Below are 21,398 nucleotides of genomic sequence, written 5' to 3'. Positions count from 1 at the left end.
TGTTTTACCAGGAGCAAAGATACCACATTGTAGTCCATCTTCATTCACAGAGAGTCAGTGGGTGACTTTGGACCTTTCACTCTCTTTCAGCCATATCTACCTTGTTGTGGTGGGGAACCATAAGAGGACAGAGTGCTTTGAATGCTATTTTGAGTTGGTGAATAAAAGTGAGAAATACTGTATAGTGGAATGGTACTTGTGCACATTTGAAATCCAAGTCCAGCCTTTTCTCTCCAGCCTTCTGGAAGGAGTTTGAACAAAAACACTACTTGCACACTACTTGCTTTGGACAAAACACCAAAATTGTTCTATACGTGATCCTGGCCTGAATTATGCTAACAGCTGCACTTATTCAAATGAGCAAAAATATAGTTTCCCTCCAGACTTTCTGCAGAACACATGACAATTGGAGAAAGACAGGAGAGACCCTCACCCTGTCAAAGACCTTGGAGTTTTCATATCAAATGACCTAAATTCTAAAGCCCACTGCAACTACATAGCAAAAAAGGCTCTAAGAGTTGTAAACCTAATTTTGCGTAGCTTCTTTTCAAAAAACACTACACTACTAACCAGAGCATATAAAACATTTGCTAGGCCAATTCTTGAATACAGCTCGCCTGGAACCCACACTACATTTCTGACATCAATACAATTGAACGTGTCCAGAAATATTTTACAAGAAGAGTTCTCCACTCCTCTGAATACAACAAAATACCTTATGCCACCAGACTTGAAATCCTAGGCTTAGAAAACTTAGAACTCCGTCGCCTTCAACAAGACCTAAATTTAACTCATAGAATCACGTATTGTAATGTCCTTCCTGTTAAAGACTACTTCAGCTTCAATTGCAATAATACAAGAGCAACCAATAGACATCACTTCCCTTCGGCTTCCTGGTTGACTAACTGTACTCTGGACTCGTTGCTCCTGTGAGTGCCCCCTGGTGGATCCGGAGGAAATTACAAGGATACTGTGCCTGCCTGAGGATTTTGTATTTTTTTTTTCCTTAATGGCAAAAGGTCAGAGACCAACTGCTGGAGAGATGATTGTGACTATCCAAAAGGATTTAAAGGATACTCAACAAGTTTCAGCAGAAAACAAGCAGAAAGTGGAAGGTTTGGAGGGTGAGATGCGGGCAGTGCAGAAAAGAGAGGAGACGACAGGCAATGCTGTGCTTGGACTACAGATGGATAAAATGTCTTATTTCCTTAGGTTTCAAAATTTGGAAGAAGTGGACCAAGAAGACTTGAGAGATGTTGTGACTAAATTGTTGGGAGAATTTCTTGGGAGAGGTGTTGATTTCATGAATTGGGATGTGGATCGAGTTTATAGAGTTAATTCGCAATATGCACGCACGCATGCAGTTCCCAGAGAGGTTCATGTCAAATTTGTGAGAAGAGAGACGAGAGATGAAATTCTTAGAAAACATAGGAGTGGGGCACTGATTTACAGGGGCAGGGAGATAGCCATTCTGAGGCAGATTCCCAGACAGGTACGTGAAAAAGAAAGAAATATTATTTTTGTCAAGCAAATTGTACCAGAAGGAGTGGGCTTCAGATGGCTGATGCCAGAGGATTGATGATTTTCCGGGAGGGCATTACGAAAAAATCAGTACAATTGCGGAGGCTACGGCCTATGTGGAGGAACACAAAGCCTCCTGGAATCAGATGACCCAGGAATTGAAGAAGGGAGGTTATAGATCATGGGCGGAGCGGCTGCCGCTGTTGCGGCCCTGGAGTTGGGTCAGGCTGAACCCAGAGTTCTGAGATCCAAAACTAGGAAGTGATAAAGATATTTGGGATTGTGTTGGTTTTCCTTATTCTCTTTTGTACGATATTCTGTTTATTCTTGACCCTTCTTTATTACGTATTTAAAATTTGTAAACTTAGCTACTTCGTGTCACCTGCTTGCCATATGGCTGTTGTATGTGTTAAAAAATTTGAGTAAAATTCTTATTTTAGATAAGAAAAATGAAAATTTACCATACCTGATATGTATTTGTATAAACCTTTTTTTGACTAATAAAAACTTTTTGAATGAAAAAAGAGCAACCAATAGATTCAAACTTAATGTTAATCGCTTTAATCTAGACTGCAGAAAATATGACTTCTGTAACAGAGTTATCAGTGCTTGGAACACATTACCTGACTCTGTGGTCTCTTCCCATAATCCCAAAAGCTTTAACCAAAAACTTTCTACTATTGATCTCACCCCATTCCTAAAAGGATTATAAGGGGCGTGCATAAGAGCACAAACGTGCCTACCGTTCCTGTCCTATTGTTTGCTTGTTTCTTTCTTTTCTTTTTTCTTCTTGTATATATATATGCTTATACTTCCTTATATTACCTCATATATATGTTTATATACTATATAATCTTTTTATGTGATGCTTATATATATTGTTGTGACAAAATAAATAAATAAAAATAAATAAATATGCCCTCATTCTCTCCCTGCTTAAGTTTTCCAATTGTTTTGGTATGGCAGCTCCAAACTGTATTGTTACAGAAAAATTCTTCATTGAAGGCTTTCCTGTATGCAGGGCAGCATTGTCACTTGTAGGATTTTTAAATATTTTGGGGCAGCATCCCCAATACTGCATTCTTTAAATAAGATGCTAGGAAGTAATGGATGTAATACTGTAGTCCAATACATCTACGGATGTCAGATTGAGAAACTTCTTTCCTTCCTTCTCCCTCTCCTCTTCTTCCTTTCTTCCTCTCTCTTATACCGCTATATATACCACTGTATATCAAGGGGGGCTGTGTGGAGAGGATTTCCTCTTTTAAATTCTTGGGACTGCTTATTAGTCGAGATCTCATCTGGAGTAACAACACGTTCCTGGTGATTGGCAAGGCCCAACAGAGATTTCCTTAGAGTCCTGTGAAAAAATCAGGTGGAACAACAGCTGATGACCTCTTTCTATCTGTTCACAATCGAAGGTGTCCTCACATACTGCATTATAGTATGGTACGTTGGTTTAACTACTGCGGACAGGAAGGCACTACAGAGAGTGATCACTTTGGCACAAGAAACTATTGGTTTTCCTCTAACACCACTGGAAGACATCGCCAGGTCTCACTGCTTTAGCAGATTAAGGAAGATACTCAGAGATGATTTACATCCTGGTCAGTGTCTCTTTGCACTTCTACCACTGGGCAGAAGACATTGAAGCATAGCCAGCCGAACAAATAGGTTTAAAAATAGTTTCTATCCTTGCGCTGTCAAACTCTTAAACACAACCACAATCACTCCACGCACACACGGAAACGTATGATTTCTTTTTCTTTTTCTCCCCCCCCCCCAATTACTTGCATAGAAATTATTCTCTATACTATTTATGTTGTTTGTATTTTTTGTCATGGATTGCACCAGTGAGGCTAGAACCAATTTCGTTGTATACATGATGTACAATGTCAATAAAGGCTATACTACTCTTCTTTCCTCTTTTTCTTCCTCCCTTCCTCCTCCTCTTCCTTCTTGCTCCTCTTCCTTCCTTCCTTTCTGCTCCTGCATTTTGCTAAGGAAAAGATAACACTTCACAATTGAATCTCATTTCTTGGTATTTACATAATATTACATGTTACGGAGTTGTACGATTTGCTGTGATTAACTGTTCCTTACTTCAGGTTCCATTCTTCTGGCTTTCTTTACAGTAATAATAAACAGGACATCAGCTTGCTAATATTGGGAATGCCAGGGAAGATATACACCGTTTCACTGTTTCCCTTTTTTCCCTACAGTGTTATTCCCTCCTCTCCCCGCCCTCTTCCTCGGGTGGCTAACAGTCAAGCTGTGTGAACGGTGTTTCAGAATGGGAAGGAAGACATAATTCTTCCAGTAAATTGAGAATGCATTAGGAAATAACACTGGATCGTGTTCCCAATTCACAATACCCAAGCTGTGACACAGGCGGGGCGGAGGGGGGAGGGGGAAACGACACAGCGGATTCTCCAGAAAAGGAAGACTAGCGTAAGCAACTTCAACCAATTCAGCCCTTGGGACTAACTACGCATGCGCTAGCAATTACACAATGAAACCATAGACGTATATAAAAAGTTAGTGGCCACCGCTTGAAACTCGAGGGCGGTTGGCGATTTGAGGGACTCGTCTTTGTAGTTCCTTTGGAGAGCGGATAGGCCTCGATATTTCCTAGCCAAACATGTCAGATCTACCTATTTTTCCGGTTCAGACGAAGATCTATGAAATAGAGCGACCTTGTTTTAGTCGATCTCAGACTAGATTCCGAAGCAAAGTCTCTCATATTAAGAACTTTTGGCCTTGATCCGTTGAAGCGCAATATAATCCGTTCAGACCTTTCCAAGCCTAACTTAGTGCACTTATTTAATTATCCATATTTGGGAACAAATTACTGATTACGATCCTATGAACTTTTTAAAAAAATATGAAAGCTTTGAATATGAACAGTTCTGCCTCGATAGCGGTGTTTGTTTTCGAACCTGGCACTTTAGGCTGTCCACCCATCTTAACGCTGCCAAATTGAAAAATCGGTCCTCCTTTGTGTATAAAATGTAACCAGCGTATATTCAAGCAATATAGTTGAATTGAGAAATACATAAAAGAGATTTATGTATATAAATACATAAAAGAGGGGTGGGGGAAGTTTATCTAGCCACCTGTCTTTCAAATCCGAATTGCTCGTTTAATGTTCTTTGTATGACACTTTATTATTCCACTCCTCATAATGGGAAGAATGGTGCTTAATACGAACTTGGAAACGCTATATGAGTCTAAGGACTTGGAAACGCTAAACTTGGAAACGCTATATGAATCTAACGACTAGAAGTCTATGATCTATGACGGTAAAGTTGTGCCCCCTGGCGAAACTCTATTCTGTAGTTCAAAGCGCTAGAAACTGCTATTACGCATGCGCCTTAAGGTTAGCGTAACCTAGCAACAAGCAGAGCGTTTTCAAGAGCACGAGACCAGCATCGGGAAATCCTGGGAACGTGTGTATCGTCCTAGAAGCTCAGATACAGAACTTCCTGTGTGACTGACTGAAACTTTCTGGGGACCGTCTGAGTTGAGACCGTCTGAAGGAAGGAAAGCCTTTCGGTAATGCAAAAACATCTTTCGCGGTGTCTACATAAGCTTTAGTTAAGATTTCTTCGTTTTATAATCTGTTAAATACATTTTAGAGAATACTTTGTATTTCATTCTACAACTAATAAAGCACGTAAACAAATTGTAAGTAAAATAAATCCTCCAAAATAGAAATATTTTATCTCCCAGTATTGTCTGTTCTCAGAAAATTATTATTTTACTGTATGCGGTCTCTTTCCTATCACGCTGTGCAAAAGAAACTAAAAACACCTGCCCTAAAACACTGAAAAACAAATACTGAAAGTATATTCAAAGGCTTTATGTGGAGGAAAAGAACGTCCTAAAAATACATTTGCCATTAAGATCTTTTATTTTTTTTAAAGAATCCAATTCAATACTGAAGTTCTGATAACTAAATTTGATTTAATGTTTCTACAATGTTTATGTTTTTATCGATTAATGTGAACAATCATATGAGATAGGAAGCTATATAAATCAAAGATTATAATAGCAAAAGGAAAATATCACAGTTACTTTCAGGTTTTTTGGCATATTTATACAGTGGTGCTTATAGTTTTTTGAATTTTCCATGTTTTGAAAATGGTCAAAATGACCCAAAATGTAATCTAACTTTTTTTTTGCCTTAACTGTCTTTTGGGCATATGATTTAGAATAGAATAGAATAGAATAGAATAGAATAGAATAGAATAGAATAGAATAGAATAGAATAGAATTTTTTATTGGCCAAGTGTGATTGGACACACAAGGAATTTGTCTTGGTGCACATGCTCTCAGTGTACATAAAAGAAAAGATACGTTCATCAAGGTACATCATTTACAACACAAATGATGGTCAAAATATAAATCATAAGGATTGCCAGCAACAAAGTTACAGTCATACAGTCATAAGTGGAAAGAGATTGGTGATGGGAACGATGAGAAGATTAATAGTAGTGCAGATTTAGTAAATAGTTTGACACTGTTGAGGGAATTATTTGTTTAGCAGAGTGATGGCCTTCGGGGAAAAACTGTTCTTGTGTCTTGTTGTTCTGGTGTGCAATGCTCTATAGCGTCATTTTGAGGGTAGGAGTTGAAACAGTTTATGTCCTGGATGTGAGGGATCTTTAAATATTTTTTTATTTATGGTATTTTATGCCTACTTTCTCTTAAGATTCAGTTCATGGAGAGATGCCCTAACATTTTTCTGTAAAATTTGCTTGTAAAATTAAGAATTGACACTTCCATCAACATTGGTAAACCATCCTGATCCAGAAGCAGCAGGCTCAGATCATGATTTGCCACTATGTTTCACAGATGGGATAAAACTCTTATAGTGGACTGCAATGTGCGCTTTTAAGCAAATACAACACTTTTCACAAAGTTTTGTTTTGGTCTCATTTATCCGTAGAACATTTTTGCAAGAGCCTTTTGGCTTATCTGCATAATTTTTTGCAAACTATAGATGGGCAGCAATGTTCTTTTGAAATATAGCAGCTTTCGCTTTTCAGCCTACAGTGTTCGCTATTGTTGTTCAGTGTACTTTTGATGGTGATTTCACAAAACTGGCACTCATCAGTGCAAGAGAGACCTTTAATTCCTTAGACATTATCCTCAGGCTCTTTAGACTTCCTGGAATATTATGCTTTGTGATTGATATGATCTTGGTTGATTGACCATTCTTGGGAAGGAAAACAGTGGTGTTAAATTGTCTCTATTTTGTATCCCATTTGTCTAACAGTGGACTGGTAGGGTCTAAATTCTTTAAAATTGGTTTTGTCACCTTTTCAACCTACAAGCTATAATACACTTCCACATTCCTGTGTTGTGAAGATTGGAGTTTGAGAGTAGATATCTAGAATTCTGTCCTTTAAAAAAGGTAGGGCTTCCCACACTCAGAACTGATTGTTGTCCCATTGATTGAAAATACCTGATTCTAATTTCTTGTTCAAATGAACTGATAATCCTAGATTTACTTTTGTCATAAAGAAGGATGTAGCTTTGGATCATTTTCTTAATAGATCAATGAACAAGTATAATATTTATGAATAGAATATGGCTTCTTTCCAAGATGGGGATGGACAGTAAGGAGTTTTTTGTCTCTTGCCAACATTCTGCTGATTTTGCTGCCAAAGCTGTTTTTCTGGTAGTGCTGCTCCCTGGATTTGAATGGGAGCACTTAGGAATGACCAAGACAGCTTTTGGATTGTCATGGATCCACCTGAAAAGGAGAGTCTTGAAGATTCCACTTCCCTGTGGAAGCGGTTAGAAAGTCACTGGTCACCCATCTTCCTCTCGGAAATTCATTTTCTTAAGCATTTCTGGGCTTTAACATCACTTTTTGTTTTGCTCTGTTTTTTTATCTTTAAAAGTTGACTGGATGATTGGATGCTGATTTATTTTAACCCCCTGCTGAACTCTACTGTTCTTTTTTTCTTTCTTCCTTTGATTTATGTTGTTGTTTTGAATAACTTTCAGTTTTCCATAAGGAAACGTGTTCTTGGGTGGTGAAGGTGCTTTCATTTGATTTACATTAATATTGGACTCTGACCACAGATTTTTGCATTTTATTGATTGCAAAATATTTAGAGCTTATTTTTTTAATCTTTGTTTTAATCTTGGATCGAAATATTCAGAAAATATCTTCCTGGTTTATTTTTATTTTTTTTCCACTTTGTTTCAGTGTTCTTTGTTTCCTGGCTAAGTTATGCAGGGCAACAATGTATCAGATTACAGACAAGCAAGAAAAAGACCATTTAATAAGGTGCAAATTTTAGTTGAAAGCTTTTTTTAAAAGTTTGATGAAATGAAAATGGCTGTGTAAAATATTCAGATGCATGTAGGTCTGGATAAATTAGATTCACAAAAGGTATGTGATTTGAAAGTTGCAGACCCGTTAGAAAATGCTATGGACTGTACAGACTTAGAACTAACTGAGTCGATTGCATATGCCTCTCTGAAATTCAAGGTGCATTTTTTTATAACAGCAGAAGCCTGATTGATAAATTGGTTTTTCCTAGGAGGATTGAAGAAGATTGAGAAATGGATTTATCATACTTAATTGGAAACCATTTTTATCTGGATTTTGTTGAGAAGATAGTGGAGACTGAATTTATTGTATTTAACCAGACAACGATAAGAGATGGTATATAGAAACAAAAATTGATATTTGATCCAGGATGAATTACTCTTAACTCTCAGGATGATTTGGGTAGATAAGATGCTGTGGTAAATTTTCTACAAGTTGATAATAATAACAGTTTGTTAACAGAGGGTTTTGAAACTAACCTTACTTTTTATTATTATTGTGTTTCCTGTAAACTATTTTATCATTAATATAATACATAGATGACAAGTCAATGATTTGCAAATAGATTTAGTAGTTTAAAATTTTGAGAGCCTGTTTCACAAGCGGTGGGAATGTTGCTGTTGTTGTTGTTGTTGTTAATCATGAAGTCGCAACCCATCGCAACCCCATGGACAACGTTCCTCCAGGCCTTCCTCTCCTCTACCATTCCCAGGAGATCATTTAAGCTCATGCCGACTGCTTCAGTGACTCCATCCAACCACCTCCATCCAGCCACCTCATTCTCTGTCATCCCCTTCTTCTGCCCTCAATCGTTCCCAGCATTAGGTTCTTCTCCAGTGAATTCTTCCTTCTCATTAGGTGGCCAAAACTTTTGAGTTTCATCTTCAGGATCTGGCCTTCTAAAGAGCAGTCAGGGTTAACTGACTGGTTTGTTCGCCTTGCAGTCCAAGGGACTTGCAGGAGTCTTCTCCAGCACCAGAGTTCAAAGGCCTCAATTCTTTGGCACTCAGCCTTTCTTACGGTCCAACTTTTACAGCCATACTTTGCAACTGGGAAAACCATAGCCTTGACTATACACACTTTTGTTGGCAGGGTGATGTCTCTGCTTTTTAGTATGCTATCTAGATTTGCCATAGCTTTCCTCCACAGGAGCAAGCGTCTTTAAATTTCTTGGCTGTAGTCCCCATCTGTGGTGATCTTGGAGTTCAGGAAAATAAAGTCTGTCACTACCTCCATTTCTTCCTATTTGCCAGGAATTGAGAGCGCTGGATGCCATGATCTTAGTTTTCTTAATGTTGAGTTTGAAGCCAACTTTTGCACACTCCTCCTTCACCCACATCAAGAGGCTCTTTAGTTCCTCTTCCCTTTCCGCCATATCTGAGGTTGTTGATATTTTTCCTGGCAATCTTCCAATTTGTGATTCATCTAGCCCCACCTTTCTCATGATGTGCTCATGATGTGCTCAAATAATATTATAGTAATGTATTAATCAGTATTTAACTGGGGGAGATAATATGTGTATATGTGTTGATTTTTTAAATGCACTTTTTTCCAATGTCTTGTTTGATTTGTGTTTTTTTCTTTGTTGGTTTTTAATTTTTTTTTTTAGTTTTATATTTTAACTTTTTTGAATAAAATAAAAAAAGAAAAAGAAGACTAGAACAGAACAAAATAGTTTATTTGGGAAGTGTGGTTAAACACACAAGGAATTTGTCTCCAGTATCGAAGCACTTGGTGTACTTGCAAAACAATAAAGAATTAATAAACACCTAGGAAATTCAAGTCATTAGAGACAAAACTGCAATAGTGGACGGGACCCAAGCAGAACTAAAAGCCATAGATAGGAAGAGCAGAAAAATTATGACAAATGAATCATGCCCTTCATCATCGCAATGACCTAAACAGACTCTACCTACCAAGAAAAATAGGGGTGTGTGGGATGTTGCAAATGTATCAGATGGTTGAAGAAGAAAAAGGGGCATTGGAAGAATATCTGAAAGACACTGAAGAAGCTACGTTAAAGCTAGCATACCAGGAAGGCTTACTGGCTATTGAAGAGACCAACTAGCCTGCAAGAATGACCAAATGAAGAACAGAATGGAGGTATTTATTTATTTATTGTTTAAATTTATATACCGCCCTCCTCCCGAAGGACTCAGGGCAGTTTACAGCCAAATAAAACAAGCATATAAACATATAAATGTTAAGAGCATTATTTAAAAACTTATTCAAATTGGCTAACACTAAAATCCAATAGAACTAAAAACTTAAGTTAGAAACTCCATTTAAAAGCCTCATTAAAAACTATCAGGCCAGCTCTGCACAACGAAACAAGAATGTTTTTAGCTCGCGTCTAAAGGTCCGGAGGTCAGGGAGCAGACGTAACTCTGTGGGTAGCTCGTTCCAGAGGGCAAGAGCCCCCACAGAGAAGGCCCTCCCCCTGGGAGTCGCCAGTCGACATTGCCTGACCGACGGCACCCCGAGGAGGCCCTCCCTATGGGAGCGCACTGGTTGATGGGAGGCATTTGGAAGCAGCAGGCGGTCTCGTAAGTAACCCGGTTGTTGTGACCCAGGTTCCTGGACCCGGACTCCTGGACTCGGATGATTCAGAAAGTGAGGGAGAAGACCTGGCAAGCCCTGCTTCTCTTGAGCCCTTTCCCTCCCTGGCACCCACTCAAAGGGAGGAGGAGGGGCCGGCAAGGTCTGATTCCCTGGAGCCTTCTTCTGATTTGGCAACGCCCCAAGAACAGTTTTGGAGTGATGCAAGACTGCGCAGGCGTGACTGGCGTGCGCAGCAGAAGCAGCATTGGGATAAAGCCAAGTCATAATTGTCATGCAGTGACATCTGCAGAGACTATAAATAGGAGGCGGGACTTCCTGGTTTTTTGTCTTGGACAAAGTAATGAATTTGCGCGGGCAAACTGTATCAATGGAGGGAAGAATATATTCGTGAGTAATTCTGGCCTTATCTGTAATTTCCTTGTTATCTCCAGAAACTTGGCAGGCCCGTGGGTAGACGTGGCCAGGACATTTATATATATGTAAATAAATCAGAAAAGGAGGCCTCTGACTGACTCTTTGCTGGGAGTATTGGGGGAAGGGAAACAGAACACCGGTCCTAAGCCATGGAGCACTTTAAAGATGGTAACCAACACCTTGAATTGCACCCGGAAGACCACCGGCAACCAGTGCAGCCTGCACAGGAGAGGTGTTACGTGGGAGCCTCGAGTTGCTCCCTCTACTACCCGTGCAGCCGTATTCTGGACCAGTTGGAGCCTCCGAGTGCTTTTCAAGGGGAGCCCCATGTAGAGAGCGTTGCAGTAGTCTAGGCGAGAAGTGACGAGGGCATGAGTGACCGTGCATAAGGAATCCCGATCTAGGAAGGGACGCAACTGGCGAATAAGGCAAACCTGATAAAAAGATCATATGATATTCGAAAGACAGCCTGTCGTGTCCCACTCCTCCGCTGACGGCCGGGTCAGGGAAATCCGAATCAGGCTTGCCTCTGCAGTTCTGCCCAAAGTCCTAGCAAAGTCCTCAGAGCAGGCAGGAGACCAGTAAGTGACTTCAGCAAGATAAGTTCGACTTTTGCCTGACTCAGAGACTGCCAGAAAGCAGATCCTTTATATAGGCCATGGGGTGTGGCTCCATGACTCAGCACTCATTAAGGCCTGCCCCTCCCTTCCTTCTGTTGCCTCCGCCTATCCAGCCTTCTGATGCGAGGGTCACACCAATCAGCAGCTGTTGGGAATAAACCCTCCTCAGGCTCACATGCTGTGGAGGAGGGGAGGTCTAGCTGCTCCGTTTGCCTGGGCATGGAGTCAGGGCTGGGGCCGGGAGATGCTCCTTCTATTGCAGTTTGTGTGGGCATGGAGCCAGGACTTGGGCCGGGAGGCATACATTCCTCAGTGTTCGGGAGCAGGTAAGAAGGCCCCGGCTGCTCTGAGGGCGGGCAAGACACAACACTATCCCTCACCGCAGGGCCCTTCCCCCGGGGCTGACGATCGGGATGCGGTCGGGCTGGGTTCTGCTCGTGGAAGGCCCGCACCAGGTCCGGGGCATGGACGTCGGAGGCGTTGACCCAGGTGAACTCGGTCCCGTACCCTTGCCACGCAACCAGGTATTGGAAGCGCCCCTTCAGCCAGCGGGAGTCACGTATGCTGTGCACCTTGTACTCCTCCGCCCCGTCCTCGTTGACAGCGCCGGGTGGCGCCGGGCACCTGAGGGGAGACGTCGGGGCCTCAGGGACCAGCAAGGACCGATGGAAGACGGGATGGATCCGCATGGAATGCGGCAGGGTCAGCCGGTAGGCCACCGGATTGATGACCGCCTCGACGGGAACGGACCGATGAACGGTGGTCCAGTTTCTTCGCCGGCGGTCGGACGGAGATGCTGTGGAGAGCCACCCGCGGCCTCCGACCACCAGGGGAGGTGTTGCCCGCCGGGAACGATTGGCGACCCGCTTGTAGTCCTCCTTCGCCCGATTCAGCTGCCGACGTACCATCTGCTGGACCGCGTGCAACTCGGAGAGAAAGGACTGTGTCTCGGGAACCGGGAGTCCGGGGCGCCAGAGGAAGAGCCGGATGGTACCCCAAGTTGGCCAGGAACGGGTGGTCTGGGTGGAGGTGTGTTGGGAGTTGTTGAATGCGAACTCCGCCAGGGACAGGTAATCGCCCAGTTGTCCTGCTGTTGGTTCACGGCACCGGAGGTACTGTTCCAGGACGCCGATGACCTTCTCCGCCCGTCCGGTCTCCGGATGGTGCGCCGACGACAGGCACACCTGCACCTCCAATGCGCCATCAGGCTCTTCCAAAAGCGGGCCGTGAACTGCACCCCACGGTCCGACACCACCCTGTCCGCAGGCCGTGGAGGCGGAAGACGTGCTGCAAGAAGAGACGGGCTGTCTTGGTGGCGGTGGGCAGCCCGCTGCACGGGATGAAGTGTGCCATCTTGGTGAGCATGTCCACCACCACCAGCACCGTGGTGAACCCCGAGGACGGCGGCAGGTCCGTCAGGAAGTCCATGGAAATCGCCCCAGGGTCTGTCAGGAGTCGGCAAGGGCTGGAGGAGACCGAGGGGCCCCATGGCGGCCTTGGCTTGCCGGCACGGCACGCAGGACGCCACATAGGCATGGACATCATGCCGCACCCGGGCCACCAGAAGGTCCGCGTTACCAGGTTGAGAGTCTTGAAAACCCGAAATGGCCCGCGGCAGGGTTGTCGTGGCACTGGGTCAGGACGAGGACCGGAGCGGCCCGTGGGCACATACAACCGCCCGGAACTTGAGTACGCTGCCTTCCAATGTCCACGGAGACGTGGGGCCCGCCTGCTCGCCGCTGCTGAGACCAGGCGTCTTGGCGCTGCGCCTCGCACCCGGGCCCGTAAGTCCACCGGTTCCCGGCGGCGCCAAGGCTTCCGCCGGCAGTACGGTCCGTGGAGGAAGAGGGTCTTGGGCGCTCAGGTACTCCGGCTTACGGGACAGGGCGTCCGCCCTCCGGTTGTGGCCGCTGGGGATATAGGTGACGCGGAAGTTGAACCGGGCGAAGAAGAGCGACCACCGGATCTGCCGCTGGTTCAACTTCCGAGCCGTGGTGAGATGTTCGAGGTTCCGATGGTCCGTTCGGACCTCCACCTGATGCCGGGCCCCCTCCAGGTGGTGCCGCCACGCCTCGAACGCGGCCTTGATAGCCAGGAACTCCTTTTCCCAGATGGTATAGTTGCGCTCGGAAGGGTTGAGCTTCCGCGAGTAATACGCACTTGTACATCATTGGCATTGATAAATTCACCATAGGTCAACTACAAAAGATGGCTTTGCTCAAAACAGCTCTCATCCTGCAATGATATGTGTAATATCATCAAACATCCACATCTGCCTATCCCAAGTCTTTGGAAAGAATTTGATAGGTAGACAAAAATGCCAAATCCAGTCTGTACCTGCCTGTGTGAAACATAATAATATTAAAAATGTGCAACCAATAGAAAGGGGAATAAGAAGTAATAAATGGATAAATAATACTACGGCCAAACTCTATAGGTTAATATGCATAAACATTAGTAATCACTGTGTTTTGTCAACTGCGAGAATTCGGTGTTCAGCAGAGTGATGGCATGAGAGAAAAAACTGTCTCTGTGTCTAGTTGTCTTGGCATATACTACCCTGTAGAGCCAACTTAAGGGTCTAAGAAGCTGAAACACTTTGTATCCATAATGTGAGGGATCTGTAGATATCTTGTCAGCCCACTTCTGGCCCTCACAATAAATAGTTCTCCTACTGAAGGAAGGCTAGTTGCAGTGATTCTTTCAGCAATCTTGACTATCTGTACCTGTCCTGTTTGATTTCTGTACCTGTCCTGTTTGATTTCTGTACCTGTCCTGTTTGATTGCTGTACCAAACCAGACATTTATAGAAGTACAAATGATAAATTCAGTAATTCCTCTATAAAACTATCAACAGCTTCTAGGGCAGATTGAACTTCCTAAGTTGATGCAGAAAGAATATTCTTTGCTGTGCTGTTTTAATGACGGTTCTGATATTAACAGTCCATTTCAGTTCTTAGAAGATTATAAAACCCCAGGGGGGTAACATAGAAAGTCTCCCCAAAAACCCACTATTACTACACTGTAATATCTACTGAGGCATAGGTATCAACTCAGTTTCATTGAGGGCCACATCAGGGTTGACCTTGGGGGGCCATATGCATGTGGCCAAGGTGGGTGTGGCCAGCTCGATGTCACTTGTGTCGGGGAAAACTGTGGTGGCGCAGGCGGGGCTAGAGAATCCATTGTGTCTAGCCTTCCTTCCTTCCTTCCTTCCTTCCTTCCTTCCTTCCTTCCTTCCTTCCTTCCTTCCTTCCTTCCTTCCTTCTTTTTCCTTCCCTCTTCATTCTCCTTTCTTCTTCATTCTCCTCTTTCCTTCTTTTTCCTTCCTTGCCCTCTTCCTATCTTTCCTTTCCCCCCCACTTTCCCTTTCTCCTTTCCTGACCCTTCTTGAATGCTCAAATGCAAAAGGGAAAACATTTCTCCTTTTGTTTTGTTTTGCTTTTAGTTTGTTTTGCTAGTCCTCTCCCCATAAAAATGGAAGCTGGGGGGGAAACGTTGGAAGAGGCACCTTTCCAGGGCAGCCGTGTGAGCCAGGTCTAAGTACCTCACGGACCTCATCCAGCATGCGGGCCTTGAGTTTAATACCCCTGTACTATGGCATTTGCTAACAGACCTGCCTTCACTATTTGTATTAATATTATACTTTTCCTGCAATGAAATACATATCTCTTTCATCTTATATAATTTTACATTTAAAACAACAAATCAAGATCTTGCATTCATATATCATGCAAATGAGACCACAACAAATTGCACTTTATTAACCAGGCATTCCTGTTTTGTAAATTATGGATTACACCTTATAATTATGTACAAAACATGCCATCATATTTTATTTCACAAACTGGGGGTAACTGCAATATGTGATCCTATCCAATAAATGGTTACATGAATCGGCCCAGCAGCCGCTGGACATCCTTCACCCGACGCGGGGCTTCCCAGCTGCTCAGGGCCTCCACCTTGCGCTGGTCCATGGCGATCCTCGGGTGAGAGGATGTGCCCGAGGAACTCAATGGACGACCGGAGGAAAAACACTTCTCCAGCTTGGCGAGCTGGTGCTCGCAGGCGCTGCAGGACCAGGCGGAGGTGCTGGAGGTGACTTTCCTGGACCGAGTAGACCAGGATGTCGCCCAGGTAGATCACCACGAACCGATCCAACATGTCCCGGAACACATCGCTCATAAAATGTTGGAAGACGGCGGGGCGTTGGTCAGCCCGAACGGCATGACCGTGTACTCGTAGTGTCCGTGCGGTGCCGAACGCCGCCTTCCACTCGCCCCTTCACGCATCCGCACCAGGTTGTAGGCCCCGGAGGTCGAGCTTGGTAAAGATGGAGGCCTCCGCAGCCGGTCCATCAGCTCCGGGATGAGCAGCAGGGGTAGCGATTCCGCACCGTGATGGCGCTCAGCCGGCGGTAGTCGCAACACAGGCGCAAATCCCTGTCTTCTTTACGAAGAGGACCGGGGCCGACAGAGGGACTTGAAGGCCGGATGAACCTCGGGCCAGATTTTTGTCCAGAAAGTCCCTGAGGGCGCCAACTCGGCTCGGACATGGAATACAGGCGTCCCGTTGGCAGCGGGCGCCGGGTTGCAGGTCCACGGGCAGTCGAGGGCCGGTGCGGGGTAAGCGGTCCGCCTCCTTTCGCTGAAGACGCCAGCGAAGTCCTGCAGCTCAGGGGCACGGCGACGGCCGGGTGAAGACGCCCTGGCCGGGCGCAGATGTGGCGGATGTGGTCGACACACTGCAGGCTGGGAACGAGATGGCGCCCGCGACCAGGCCACCTGAGGGTCGTGCGTCCGCAGCCAGGCCAGTCCGAGGATCACTGGGAAGTGGAGGTCCGCCGTCACGTGAAGCGAATCGCCTCCTCGTGGTCCCCGATGGCGAGGCGCAAGGGCTGCGTGGCGGTTAATGGGTCCGCCACCAGCTCCCTCCCGCCGATGGTCTCGACGCCATCGGAGGGTCTACCGGAACCAAGGGGACACCAAAATGGTCCACGGCCCGGTCCATAAAGTTCGTGGTGGCCCCGAATCCACCAGCGCGGCGCCGGGATCCTTCCGCCGGTCACCCACCCACACCCGGTGTCCAAAATCAGGTGCCGAGGGGCCCGGGTCCACGCCGCCATGTCTGGCGGGGCTTGGTCCGTGCCCGGCCTAGGGTTTCCTGGCCGGGCCTGCCCTGCTTCCCGACTGGCCAGGCCGGGATTCTGGGACGGGCATCCGTGCTCTGCCGCGCTTCCTGGGGCATGCGGCGGCGAAATGGCTGGGCTCCCCACAGTACAAGCACAGCCCCCCTTGGCGCCTACCGCTCTGCTCCTGGGCCGTCAGGCGGGGCCTGGCCGCTCCTAACTCCATGGGCTCTCGGCGGCGCCACGGCGCGGGTGGCCCGGGACGGGGTCGGCACGGGTCGAGGGAGGGCGACGGTCTTTGACGGTTGCTGGCGGCGACAGGACGGGCGTTGCTGGAGATGGGTGTCGAGGCGCAGGCAGAGGGGCACCAGGTCAACGAGGGTCTGCGGCGCCCACCCGAGCCAGCTCGCCCTGGAGCTCTTCCGAAGGCCCCTCTTGAACGCATCCGCCAGTGCCGTGTCGCTCCAGTCCGAATCATGGCACAGCAACCGAATTCCGCGATGTACTCCCGGAGGGGCGGGCCCTTGTTGGATCTCTCCGAGGCGCCAGGCAGCCGCCTGGGCCCGCACAGGGTCTTCATACATCAGGCGAGTTGCCCCAGAACCCCTGGTAGTCCGCCAGCAAGGGGCTGTCCCTGAGCACCAAGGGCGTGGCCCACCGCGCAGCCTGGCCAGACAACAGGTTCATCACGAAGCCACCCTGGCCCGGTCATCTGAAAGTCCCCGCCGCATTGCCATGTAGGTCTGGCACTGGGCCATGAAGGCCGGGAACATCTCCATCCGCCCTGAGAACTTCTCCGCACCGTACCGGGCTGTGGCGCTGAGGAGGAGGAGGAGGAGGAGGTTGGACTGCTGGGGCATTCCCAGCAGCCAGTTGAGCAGTCAGCTGGGCGACTTGCTGTTGCAGTTGCTGGTTATCTGTTTGTAGCTGCTGCACAGTCAGCGCCAGCTGTTGCTGATCCATCTTGTAGATGTGTGAGGAGTCAGGCAAGATGTCGTGTCCCACTCCTCCGCTGACGGCCGGGTCCGGGAAATCCGAATCAGGCTTGCCTCTGCAGCTCTGCCCAAAGTCCTAGCAAAGTCCTCAGAGCAGGCAGGAGACCAGTAAGTGACTTCAGCAAGATAAGTTTGACTTTTGCCTGACTCAGAGACTGCCAGAAAGTAGATCCTTTATATAGGCCATGGGGTGTGGCTCCATGACTCAGCACTCATTAAGGCCTGCCCCTCCCTTCCTTCTGTTGCCCCCGCCTATCCAGCCTTCTGATGCGAGGGTCACACCAATCAGCAGCTGTTGGGAATAAACCCTCCTCAGGCTCACATGCTGTGGAGGAGGGGGAGGGGTCTAGCTGCTCCGTTTGCCTGGGCATGGAGTCAGGGCTGGGGCCGGGAGAAGCTCCTTCTTCTGCAGTTTGTGTAGGCATGGAGCCAGGACTTGGGCCGGGAGGCATACATTCCTCAGTGTTCGGGAGCAGGTAAGAAGGCCCCGGCTGCTCTGAGGGCGGGCAAGACACAACACAGCCCTACATCCAGGAGAACACCTAGATTGCGGACCCTTCCCATGGGGGCCAATGCCTCACCCCCCCCCCACAGTTAGCGAGGGAGTCAGCTGACTGTATCGGGAAATTGGCATCCACAGCCACTCGGTCTTGGAGGGTTTGAGTTGAAGCCTGTTTTTCCTCATCCAGACCCGTACGGCCTCCAGACACCGAGACATCACTTCAACGGCTTCATTGGGGTGGTTAGGGGTGGAAATGTACAGCTGCGTATCATCAGTGTACAGATGACATCACACCACAAAACCACGGATGATCTCAGCTAGCGGCTTCATGTAGATTTTGAACAGGAGGGGCAAGAGAACCGACCCCTGCGGCACCCCACACGAGGCGCTTCGCGGTCGAACTCTGCCCTCCCCGTCAACACCGTCTGTGACTGGTCAGAGAGGTAGGAGGAGAACCACTGAAAAACGGTGCCCCCCACTCCCAGCCCCTCCAGCCATCGCAGCAAGATACCATGGTCGATGGTTTCAAAAGCCACTGAAAGATCTAATAGAACCAGGACAGAGGAACAACCCCTGTCCCGGGCCCTCAGAGATTATCAACCAATGCGACCAAAGCCGTCTCCATGCTGTACCCGGGCCGGAAGCTGGACTGGAACAGGTCCAGATAGACAGTTTCATCCAGGTACTGGGGGAGCCACCATACTCTCAACAACCTTCGCCACAAAACGAAGGTTAGAGACAGGATGATAATTCTCTAAAGCACCTGGGTCCAGGGAGGGCTTCTTGGGGAGGTGCCTCACCACCATCTCTTTCAAGGCGGCGGGGAAGACACCCTCCCTCAAAGAAGCATTCCTTGGAGCCAGCCTCGCATAACCTCCCGGGTGGCCAGCACCAGCCAGGAGGGACACGGGTCCAGTAAACATGTGGTCGCTTTCAGCCTCCCCAGTATCCTGTCCATGTCCTCAAGAATCACAGGGTCAAACTCATCCCAAATAACGTCACCAAGATCTACCTCCATCATCCCGTCCGCCTCTGCCCAATCTGTGTCCAGACCATCCCAGATCTGAGCAATTTTATCGTGCAGATATTGTCCAAAGTCCTTAGCCCGCCCCTGCAAGGGGTCCTCCCGTGCTCCCTGTAGAAGGAGGGAGCGGGTCACCCTAAACTGGGCGGCTGGGCGATTATCTGCCAATGCGATAAGAACAGAAAAATACTCCCGTTTTGCCGTTCTTATCGCCACTAGGTAGGTCTGAATATAAGACCTTACTAGTGTTCGATCAGATTCAGAACGTCTGGATCTTCAACCGCTCTCTAGGCGTCTTTTCCGGCGCTTCATCTCTCTCAGCTCCTCAGAATACAAAGGAGCTGGTCGAGACCGATGCCGGGTCAGAGGCCGCAAAGGCACGATGCGGTCCAAAGCCCCAGCCGCCGCCCTTTCCCAGGCAGTCACTAGTTCTTCAGGCGAGTCGTGAGCTAGATCCACGGGAAATGGCCCAAGCTCCATCAGAAACCTCTCCGGATCCATCAGGCACCTGGGACGGAACCAACGAGTCGGCCCTGTCTTCCTACAGTGGGGGTTGGCGGTTTGAAAGTCCAGATGAAGGAACGAATGATCCGACCATGACAGGGGTGTGATGATTAAATCCCCTAATTCTAGATCATTCAACCACTGCCCAGAGACAAAAAACAAGTCCAATGTGTTTCCCCCGATGTGAGTAGGACTCTCCACTAACTGGGTCAGGTCCAGGGCCGTCATGGAAGCCATGAATTCCCGGGCCGCCATTGACAATTCACCAACCAATGGCAGATTGAAATCCCCCATAACCATAAGTCTGGGGGTATCAACCGCCATCCCGGTTATCGTCTCCAGCAGCTCGGGCAGGGCAGCTGTCACGTAGCAAGGAACCAGGTACGTAATCAGCATGCCCACCTGCATTCCCAGGCCCCACTTCACAAAGAGGGACTCACATCCAGCTATCTGTGGTACAGTGATCTCCCTCGGCTCCAGACTCTCTCTAACAATAACCGCCATTCCCCCACCCCTCCCCTGAGTTCCCGGCTGATGAAATGCAAGGAAGCCCGGTGGGCACATTTCAGCGAGGGGCATCCTCCCTTCTGTGCCTAACCAGGTCTCCGAAATGCCCAGCAGGTGTGCACCCCCCTCTTGTATAAGATCAAAAATGAGGGGGGCTTTATTTACCACGGACCTGGCATTACATAGCATCAGCCGAAGGCCCAGGACTCGAGGATCCAGACTACCCGGATATGAAAAGACAAAGCATTACATGGCCAATATCATTACAAAAATAGCTAAGGAAACAGATAATAACAAGACCTGGTAATGGCTGAGAGCAGGAAAGTTGAAAAAAGAGACCAAGGGGCTGCATAAGAACAAATGCATACAAAACTAGAATAAAGAATTCAGCAATAGACAGCAAGTGCCGCCTCTTCAAAGAAGTTGAAGAAACAGTGGACTTCCTGATTGTCTGCTGCAAGATTGCACAGAATGATTATAAGCAATGCCATGACAAAATAGCAATGATGCATTGGAAGATCTGCAAGAAGTATCATTTTCCTGCAAGCAAGAACTGATTAGACCATAAAATAGAGAAAGTCCTAGAAAATAAAGAAGCTAAATTGCTGTGGGAGTTTATAATTCAAACAAACAGGTACCTACCATATAACACCCCAGACTTAACAACTGTCGGTAAGTAAGGAGGACAAAAAGGTCTGGGTAGTGGATATGGCCGTATCCAGCAGAAGACAGCAGAATAAAAAAGAAAGAAATGGAGAAGAAAAGAAAATACAAAGAACTGCAAACTGATAAAAGAATGGAAAAGTAGTATCAATAGTCATAGATGCCTTGGGTGCAATTCCAGAACAACTGGAACACCACTTGTACATCATTGGCATTGATAAATTCACCATAGGTCAACTACAAAAGATGGCTTTGCTCAAAACAGCTCTCATCCTGCAATGATATGTGTAATATCATCAAACATCCACATCTGCCTATCCCAAGTCTTTGGAAAGAATTTGATAGGTAGACAAAAATGCCAAATCCAGTCTGTACCTGCCTGTGTGAAACATAATATTAAAATGTGCAACCAATAGAAAGGGAATAAGTAATAAATGGATAAATAATACTACGGCCAAACTCTATAGGTTAATATGCATAAACATTAGTAATCACTGTTTTGTCAATCAAGTAGAATTTGGTGTTCAGCAGAGTGATGGCATGAGAGAAAAACTGTCTCTGTGTCTAGTTGTCTTGGCATATACTACCCTGTAGAGCCAACTTACTAAA

The 21,398-nt window shown here is 46.7% G+C and overlaps 1 protein-coding gene across 2 annotated transcripts in view; it reads left to right on the top strand.

The window, feature by feature from the left end:
• The first annotated feature begins 4,934 nt into the window (after positions 1-4,934).
• The window catches only part of ARMC3 (armadillo repeat containing 3), a 109,533-nt gene continuing 93,069 nt past the window's right edge, over positions 4,935-21,398 (top strand). For both annotated transcript variants that reach the window (XM_058183012.1, XM_058183013.1), the window contains exon 1: positions 4,935-5,076. The gene's annotated coding sequence lies outside the window, so the exon portion shown is untranslated. The remainder of the gene's footprint in view (positions 5,077-21,398) is intronic.

The sequence above is a fragment of the Ahaetulla prasina genome, chromosome 4 (genome assembly GCF_028640845.1).
Source record: "Ahaetulla prasina isolate Xishuangbanna chromosome 4, ASM2864084v1, whole genome shotgun sequence".
NCBI classification, from domain to species: domain Eukaryota; kingdom Metazoa; phylum Chordata; class Lepidosauria; order Squamata; family Colubridae; genus Ahaetulla; species Ahaetulla prasina.
The sequence above is the reverse complement of the archived record's forward strand: the minus strand, read 5'-3'. Positions and strand labels throughout refer to the sequence as shown.